The sequence below is a fragment of the Homarus americanus genome, unplaced genomic scaffold (assembly GCF_018991925.1).
Source record: "Homarus americanus isolate GMGI-L3 unplaced genomic scaffold, GMGI_Hamer_2.0 scaffold57683, whole genome shotgun sequence".
Classification (NCBI taxonomy): Eukaryota; Metazoa; Arthropoda; class Malacostraca; order Decapoda; family Nephropidae; genus Homarus; species Homarus americanus.
Window position 1 is genome coordinate 1 of NW_024729727.1, and position 9751 is coordinate 9751.

The following is a 9751-nucleotide window of genomic DNA, read 5'->3' on the forward strand; positions in this document are numbered from 1 at the left end:
TTCTTCTTCTTCTTCTTCTTCTTCTTCTTCTTCTTCTTCTTCTTCTTCTTCTTCTTCTTCTTCTTCTTCTTCTTCTTCTTCTTCTTCTTCTTCTTCTTCTTCTTCTTCTTCTTCTTCTTCTTCTTCTTCTTCTTCTTCTTCTTCCTTCTTCTTCTTCTTTAACTATTTCTTCTTCTTCTTCTTCCTTCTTCTTCTTCTTCTTCTTCTTCTTCTTCTTCTTCTTCTTCTTCTTCTTCTTCTTCTTCTTCTTCTTCTTCTTCTTCTTCTTCTTCACTGTAATACATCGTAACATTTTAATCTATACACACTTTAGCTTCTACATTAGATATAATTACTTTGCCTAATCTACTATTCATGTAGTATTACCACAGTAGCAGTATAAAATCTAACCTTACATGAGCCACTCTTTCTATAACAAATAAATATCCATTCTTGAAACTTATGAATACAACAAATTTTGCTCATAATTCTCTTCCAACAGGTTATGCAAGTCAGGAACATTGTACAACAATAGTTATGCTCACCTGTATAAGACTTCAGCCAATGTCAAATAGCCAAGAATGCTCTTCCACCTCCCACACACTTCTGAAATAAAAACGTCAACATTTATAGAAAAATTATTACAATTTGCCCTTGTACAAGACTTTCTTTTTTCCCCAAAAATGTATGCGCCGTAGGCGACTAGCTAACAACTGGGACGAGCAGTAGTCTACTAAGCACAAACATTACGTTCCTAATATTACTGAAAAACAAACAAAATTATCACAAACTTACGGCAAATTGGACGAACATGTAAATAATGGCTTAACAGCAGAGGGAACCTCACAGTATTCACCAATAAAAATATTTCTTTTTAACTATGGTAAATATAATTTATGCTCACCTGTATATTGTATATAAACGCTTCAGCCAAGGTCAAATATCCGACAAAGGTCATCCACCTCCCACTCAAATCTGAAATAAGTCATTAAACCGTCAACCTTTATAGACAAATTATACTTATATCAAGTTCAAATATCCACTTATATCAAGACAAATCAACTTGTATAACAACAATTCAGAGAACAACACTCGCAGCACAATTAGTAGGTATAACCTGTAATATTTGATCACTAACATTAACTATGATCGGTACACAATAGTTACTGTTCAAGTTAAATCATTTACCTATTATACAGTACAGCATTAATTTAGCACAATATTACTGGAAAAATACTATATTTAAGTTGAACTGAACCCCCTCCCCCCTAAAAATACCCCATTTGTTGGTACAGTTTCCTGCCTTTTCCAGTATTGTATTTTTAAAACGTATATACAGCGCGAGGTGGCCGACGGGAAGTGATATTGCAAGTGTCTCGAACCCCTCCGCGCCAGCAAGCTTCAGCCAAGGTCAAATATCCTACAAAGGTCATCCACCTCCCACTCAAATCTGAAATAAGTCATTAAACCGTCAACCTTTATAGACAAATTATACTTATATCAAGTTCAAATATCCACTTATATCAAGACAAATCAACTTGTATAACAACAATTCATAGAACAACACTCGCAGCACAATTAGTAGGTATAACCTGTAATATTTGATCACTAACATTAACTATGATCGGTACACAATAGTTACTGTTCAAGTTTAATCATTTACCTATTATACAATACAGCATTAATTTAGCACAAAATTACTGGCAAAATACTATATTTAAGTTGAACTGAACCCCCTCCCCCCTAAAAATACATCGTAACATTTAAACTATACACACTTTGGCTTCTACATTAGATATAATTACTTTGCCTAAACTACTATTCATGTAGCCTTACCACAGTAGCAGTATAAAATCTAACCTTACATGAGCCACTCTTTCTATAACAAATAAATATCCATTCTTGAAACTTATGAATACAACAAATTTTGCTCATAATTCTCTTCCAACAGGTTATGCAAGTCAGGAATATTGTACAACAATAGTTATGCTCACCTGTATAAGACTTCAGCCAATGTCAAATAGCCAAGAATGCTCTTACACCTCCCACACACTTCTGAAATAAAAAATGTCAACATTTATAGAAAAATTATTAAAATTTGCCCTTGTACAAGACTTTCTTTTTTCCCAAAAAATGTATCGCAAATTACCCTTCGTCTAATGCGCCGTAGGCGTAGCTGACTAGCTAGCAAGTCTGGGACGAGCAGTAGTGCACAAACATTACGTTCCTAATATTACTGAAAAACAAACAAAATAAGCACAAACTTACGGCAAATTGGACGAAGATGTAAATAATGGCTTAACAGCAGAGGGAACCTCACAGTATTCACCAATAAAACTATTTCTTTTTAACTATGGTAAATTTAATTTATGCTCACCTGTATATTGTATATAAACGCTTCAGCCAAGGTCAAATATCCTACAAAGGTCATCCACCTCCCACTCAAATCTGAAATAAGTCATTAAACCGTCAACCTTTATAGACAAATTATACTTATATCAAGTCCAAATATCCACTTATATCAAGACAAATCAACTTGTATAACAACAATTCAGAGAACAACACTGGCAGCACAATTAGTAGGTATAACCTGTAATATTTGATCACTAACATTAACTATGATCGGTACACAATAGTTACTGTTCAAGTTTAATCATTTACCTATTATACAATATAGCATTAATTTAGCACAAAATTACTGGCAAAATACTATATTTAAGTTGAACTGAACCCCCTCCCCCCTAAAAATACCCCATTTGTTGGTACAGTTTCCTGCCTTTTCCAGTATTGTATTTTTAAAACGTATATACAGCGCGAGGTGGCCGACGGGAAGTGATATTGCAAGTGTCTCGAACCCCTCCGCGCCAGCAAGCTGGGGCCGAGGCAGGCATTGCATGGTATGTCTGGCAGCGTAGGAAGACTAGAGGAAAAGCCAGTCAGCCAGCATTAAAAGAGTTCACCAGTTGCCCTCATATTAACACAATTACCAAGGTTTAAAATCGTGTAAAGTACCTTAGTATGAAATTTAAACTACTTTCTTACAAATGCTGGAGACTAAGGGATTTAGGTCAAGCTTATTTTGGGAAAAATCAATATTTTGACAACGTGAAAACTAACTTCTTCGTATCGTAAAGATGGTCTACATATTTAAGAATACCCTGTACAGTATCTATAAAGGCTTTTTAAAACCAACGAGCAGAGCATACTTTAAATATCTAATTATTTCAAAATAAGTTAACAATTACTCTATTTTTTTTTTAAAGGTGAACCCAAATCCTTAAACAAAACTAAGAAACCACAACGACAGCTATAGTACTGTACTTTAAGTTATAGCAGAATGTTTCCGATTTTGGGCAACAACAGTTCCGTTAACGGAAACTAACAGTCTTGTGTACTCATCTAAACGGTCCTGGAATGAATAATATTATAACTAAAAATTAAGTAATGTAGTCTTTGTACAACTGTAATGAAATAAAATAAGAACACACATCTACAGTACGTCTCTATAGCCAAAATATATACCAAATCTTGTGAAGTACGTCCGAATAAACACTTAAAATATTTAACATTAAATCTTCGTGAACATGAAATTAACCACAATTAACACATACCGCATAGGAACACGGTTGCCACATGTACGACAAGCTTCATGGCCAAATCTTTTTGGATGGAAAGCACAAAGCTATTTTTGCAATCCACACAAAATAAAAATCTCCCCCACAATATGCACTTAAAATGTCGCAACAAAACAAAATTTTCACTTATAATTCAGAGCCCAATAATTACATAAACATAATATCTGTAATCCACAGTGAAGACTTACCGTAAACTCAAATGGTGGTGGAGCATGATAATGGTGGAGTCCAGTTCGTCACCGTCCCCTGGTTCTTCCTTCTCGTACATGATTGCAGAGTTAAATAGCTCCACCATGTGTGGTGATACTTTCAAATCTCTGCAACATTTTCCTTGGAACTGGAGCATTTTCACTTCCATCACTGGCTATACTAACACAGACGAATTTTTCTTCCCATAATTTGTTATATTTTCTACCACTGTCGTAAGACACTTTGCAAAAACTAATGACATTTTGAAAACTATCAATCAGAATTTCAGAAAGTAACTCAGATGGCTTTGTAAACTATAAAGCAGGGGTTCTCAACCAGGGGGGGGAAAACCGATACTAATATGGAAAAAATAAAGGATTTTCAGTATTATATGCATATTATTTGGAATGCACTTTTTGAGGCAGACAATCTTGGAAAGGAGGGGGGAATGACATTCTGACATATGGTGAAAAGGGTGCATGAGGCAAACAAGGTTGAGAACCACTGCTATAAAGCTTAACCCATATGCTGGACACGTTCAGCCTGAACAACTCAAATATGAGAACTAACAAATAAGGCAGTAACTAGTAAGGACAGTCACCTTTCAATTGAGAAATTTGAAAATCTGTTAGACATGTCTTCAAAATCCACTAGATGAGGTATTAACACAAAATTCGGCCAAATAGTTTGGCCATGACCAACCACTTTCCACGGCCGAAGTAGAAAAATTTGACAACATAGCACAGGCGAGTCCCAGAGACAACTGATTCGAGTAAGTGACAGCAACAACGTCGTCGACCCTCCTCCTTCCCTCCCACCTCACACCACTTCGTCCGAATGATTAACTATAATACAAACTTCATCGTATATACAAATTTTAACTTAAATTTAAGGTCAAATAAGTCATTTATAATATTATTAAAATAAAATAAGAAAAAACAAATAAATAAATATGAAATTTACGTAAAAAAATTTATTATAAAAACGAATATTCAAGTCTACTTGCCTCCGAGGATTCGGACACAGCAAAGTTTAAGCTGCCAACATTACCTGTAAACAATACATAGTTAAATCCTTAAATAATCCTCCAATTTTAATATTTTTAATAGGAATTCACTATTTTTTTAATATTAACACAATTATTTTAAAATCAATAAATATTTAACTCGGAAAACTTTGCGGGGGATAAATACAGACTAATTACTTACCACTACTATAATGAGGCAATTGGCTTGTTTACGTGCATTCGTAATAGATAGATAAATTAATTTATTAGTGGTGTGTTTTAAACAAATTCAAAAGGAGCTGGTTAGTATGCTAACTAGCCCGCCCAAAACTACTCTTAACAAGAGCTCTTTAATATTGTACGTAATCATAAAACATGGGTTATACTCAGGGGGAGGGTAGTGGAAACAAGTGTGCCGACACAGGGCCAGGGGGCAGCAGTGCACCCTCCACCCACTCAACCCCCCACCCGGGAGGCGGCACCAGCTCAGCCTACCGGACAGGAGGGAACGAGCGCCGTGTAAACAATGACATTTCTAACCACACCCTGCAAAATACAGTGTACTTAGCAAATGCTGCAGCTTCTGAGAATGTGGGTGGAGCGGGTTTATTACTAAGAGCAGAGACGTTACCGAGAACAAATTCTGGCTTGAATGTCATGTACACTAATACCGACACGTTCCTGGATAAGAGGGAGGAGTTTGAAACACTACTAAGAGTACACCAACCAGATATTGTAGGAGTTGTAGAACTGTTGTACAAGAACAGGAGAATCGACCCAGAGGAATGTGAGTTCAGTATTGCTGGATATGACTCATTTACGAACCTAACTCAAGAATCCTGCAGGAGGGGTGTGGTTATCTACGCTAGGCAAGACCTTAGAGCCAGCCAGGCGAGGGTACAGGGAGAGGATGTCTTTGAAGAGTCCAAGTGGTGTAAAATTAAATTAAAGGGAGGGGACTTACTTATCGTCGGGTGTATCTACAGATCCCCGAACTGTGGCCCACTAAATCAAAGGAACTTAAGAACCTTAATAAACAATGCGGCGATGCTCAACCCCAGCCACCTCCTTATCATGGGGGACTTTAACTATGGCGACATCGACTGGAGAAACGAGTCAACCCCGAATGACTTGAATAATCCTGCTACTCTTTTTGTAGAAACTCTGAGAGATAATTTTCTGTTCCAACATGTGAGAGACCCGACACATTACAGAGGGGAGCAAACACCCAAGCCACTTGACCTCATCATAACAAACGAGGAGGGTATGGTGGCCAAACTGGAACACCTTGCCCCAGTTGGCACCAGTCACCATACAGTGTTGTCATTCAGATTTAACTGTTACCTAGTTCAAGATAAGGCCAGGCCAAGGTGCAAATATTACAAGGGAAATTACAATGGGATGAGGGAAGAGATGAGGGGTATCAACTGGCCTGACTTATTAAGGTACAAGAACGCAGACACTACGCTGAATATCATAACTAGTAAAATGACCCATTTGATCGATAAATATATACCCAAGACCAAACCCAGTGCTTCTAGGAATACGAGGGGATCCCTACACATGAACCATGCGGCGGTCGACAAAATTAAGAAGAAAACCCAGAAATTCAAGACGTGGGTTGGGTCAAACGATGAGCAAGACAGGAGGATGTATGCAAGAGCCAGAAACCAAGCAAAGATAGAGTGTAGGAGGGCTGAAAAGGAGTTCCAGAGGCTGGTTGCACGCGAGGTCAAGTCAAACCCAAAGGCGTTTTACCGCTATGCAAAGTCGAAATTGAAAACGCGAGTAGGAGTATCAGACCTGAGGCTTGAAGATGGTAGTTACGCAGATTCTGACCAGGATAAAGCTGAGGCATTGAACAGCTTCTTTTCCTCAGTGTTCACAAGAGAGGATGCAACTAACCTTCCTGCGTTTGAGGACAGACGGTTCGACACAGCACTGACCCACATTGTGTTCACAGAAGAGGGTATTAGAAATAAACTGTCCAGGCTAAAGGTCCATAAGAGTCCTGGACCTGACATGGTGCATCCTAGAGTGCTAAGGGAGCTGTGCAACGAGCTTGCAGAGCCCCTGAAGATTCTGTTTTGTAAATGCCTGGATGAACAAATGGTCCCCAGTGAATGGAAAGTGGCTTATGTGAGTCCTATCTTCAAGAAGGGCGATAGGCACTCCACGAACAACTATAGACCGGTGAGCCTGACCAGCATAATATGTAAAGTACTTGAGAGTATTATCAGAGATGCAGCGATGGAACATCTACTACGAAACAACCTTGTAAAAGATTGCCAACACGGTTTTATGCCGGGGCGCTCTTGCTTGACACAATTGCTCAAGGTATTGGATATTTGGACCCATATTCTAGAACGGGGTGGTAATATCGACAATATTTACCTAGATTTTGCCAAGGCTTTCGACAGTGTACCCCACGAAAGGCTGAAAATCAAACTGGAAGGGTACGGAATTCGGGGAAATGTCCTAGCGTGGATAGAAGACTTTCTACATGACCGCAAGCAATGTGTGGTGATTAATGGCACGAAATCGTCATCTGTACCTGTAACAAGTGGGGTACCGCAGGGTAGTGTATTGGGCCCGCTGTTGTTTGTTTGTTTCATAAATGATATGCCTGACGTTGTACACTCCTCCATACAAATGTTTGCCGATGACGCCAAGTTATTTCGGGAAATTAAGAACCAAGCGGACTGTGAAGAGCTGCAGAAGGACCTCTGTGGGCTCCAGGAATGGTCGAAGGAATGGCTGCTGAGATTCAATGTCACGAAGTGTAAGAGGATGCACCTGGGGCGTACCAACGGTAAGGAGGCGTACCATATGTCCCAACGGGATGAAGAAAATGTACTAGTTGAGACTGTGTGTGAGAAGGACCTAGGTGTGTATGTTGACAATGAGCTGAAGTTCTCGGGCCATTGTGAGAAGAAGGTAAATCAGGCAAATAAATTATTGGGTCTTATAAGAAGGTCGTTCAGATATCTAGACGGTCCGTCCCTCGTGACGATCTTCAGGAGTGAAGTGCTTCCCCATCTGGAGTACTGTCACCCCATCTGGTCCCCGAGATATGCTAGGGACTGTCAGTTGGTTGAAAATGTTCAAAGGAGGGCCACCAAGCTGGTGCCTGCACTTCGGCATCTCAGCTACCCTGCGAGATTGGAGCGCCTGAACTTGCCTAGCTTATACTACAGACGGGCAAGGGGGGACCTAGTTGAGGTTTATAAGCATCTCAGGGGGCACTACTCAGTTGAGTGTCCTTACTTGGAGCTGGCGGACGCTCGCCCCACAAGGGGTCACAGCTCAAGATTGAAGAAGCCGCAAGTCCGGAAAACCGTGAGGGCAAACTTTTTCGGAGTGAGGGTTGTAAACTCTTGGAACAATCTACCAGAAAGTGTTGTGACGGCACCGAGTGTGAGCTCTTTCAAGAGAAGACTTGACCAACACTGGAGCGGGTTCAGGTACATTCAGGAGCCGGTGCATGCCCAGTATTTGCCAACAGTGCGTGACAGAGACGTGACCGATCGCCCGGGCGGCTAGCGAGCCGACCTTTTGGTGAAGAATATAAAGGAAAAGAGTCGTGACCGATCGCCCAAGCGGCTAACAAGCCGATCAGTGGCGAAGAGGATAAAAGTAAAAGTAAAAACAGATATGTATACAACAAATAGATATGCATAAAATCTGCAAACTATAATCAAAATTTTCCGAATATTGTCCATTTCCCATTGCTGTCGGATTTTTACCATTCCAGATTTTATTCTTTTAATACTCAAAATACAATCATATTCTACAATTTATTTGCCACACCCTTGCTTCGCCAAATCATCAGCACAGAGAGCGCTTTGGCTGTCAACAAACCCAAAACTGTTTTTTGTCCTACATATATAGCATCCTTGACCACCGAAGGGTCAACACGTACCAGGTCAACTGTTAAGTTGGCCCATACCAACCCCCTCCCCTGAACCCTCATCCCCACAGGAATATCAACAAGTTCTCGCCAGAAGTTACAATTTCATTTAGGAAAGGAACGGAACCAATGTTAAACAGAGGTGAACAGTTCTTAAGTCAGTGAGAACAACTCAACAGTAACAGTCGTACCCAAGTTAACCTTCACACAGTGAGGTCCCAGGTAACCAGTGGTAACGGCCCGTGAGACCCGACAACAACCAACGATGTGTTAATCCGTCTACGATAGGAAGGCCTGGGACCACACCTCACTCATATAACACCATCTGTGAGGGAATTACTACACCACGTCATGTCCCCCATAACGCCATATGGGAGGGAATTACTACACCACGTCAAGTCCCTCATAACACCATCTGTGAGGGAGTTACTACACCACGTGAGGCCCCTCATAACACCATCTGTGTGGTAATTACTACACCACGTGAGGTCCCTCATAACACCATCTGTGAGGGAATTACTACACCACGTGAGGCCCCTCATAACACCATCTGAGGGAACTACATCACGTCAGGTCCCCCCCCCTAACACCATCTGAGAGGGAGTTACTACACTACGTGTTTGCTGTTCAACACCTACATTAATCTGTATGTTCTTTTACCTTTCTCTAATGAAGGCTTGTGTTAAACCACCAATGTATGTAATAAGTCATTTATGTCCAATGTATATTATCAGCCTTCGGGCTGCAGAACTTTTTCAATAAACCGTTAATTATTATTATTATTATTAAAGTTCATCAGTGGTGCTGGAACTTCTATCCCCAATTCTCTTGCATATTCTTTCGTAACACTAACACCACATTCAAAAATTTCCCTTATAACAATGCCACAACCGGTCCGATTCCCATTAACTGAACCGTCACAGTACATATGAATAACATTTCCCTTTTGGTACTCAGATATTTTCTCAAGGAATATTTGCCATAACTCATAAGGATTACAAACTTTTTTTTTTTACCTCTAGCTTATCCATT

The 9751-nt window shown here is 39.9% G+C and overlaps 1 long non-coding RNA gene across 3 annotated transcripts; it reads right to left on the reverse strand.

Annotated features, from left to right (window-relative positions):
- Positions 1–236: 236 nt before the first annotated feature.
- LOC121866807 lies at positions 237–4673 on the reverse strand. Of its 3 annotated transcripts, none has more exons than XR_006089025.1 (6): positions 3803–4127; positions 2357–2427; positions 1974–2034; positions 884–1429; positions 525–585; positions 237–273 (listed from the first exon to the last, which is right to left on the reverse strand). It is a non-coding gene; the product is annotated as an uncharacterized LOC121866807 (long non-coding RNA). The 3 variants fall into 3 exon arrangements; XR_006089023.1 differs by lacking the exon at positions 237–273 and adding an exon at positions 4506–4673 and having other exon boundaries at positions 3803–4055; XR_006089024.1 differs by lacking the exon at positions 237–273 and adding an exon at positions 4405–4512 and having other exon boundaries at positions 3803–4055.
- Between the last annotated feature and the right edge of the window lie 5078 nt (positions 4674–9751).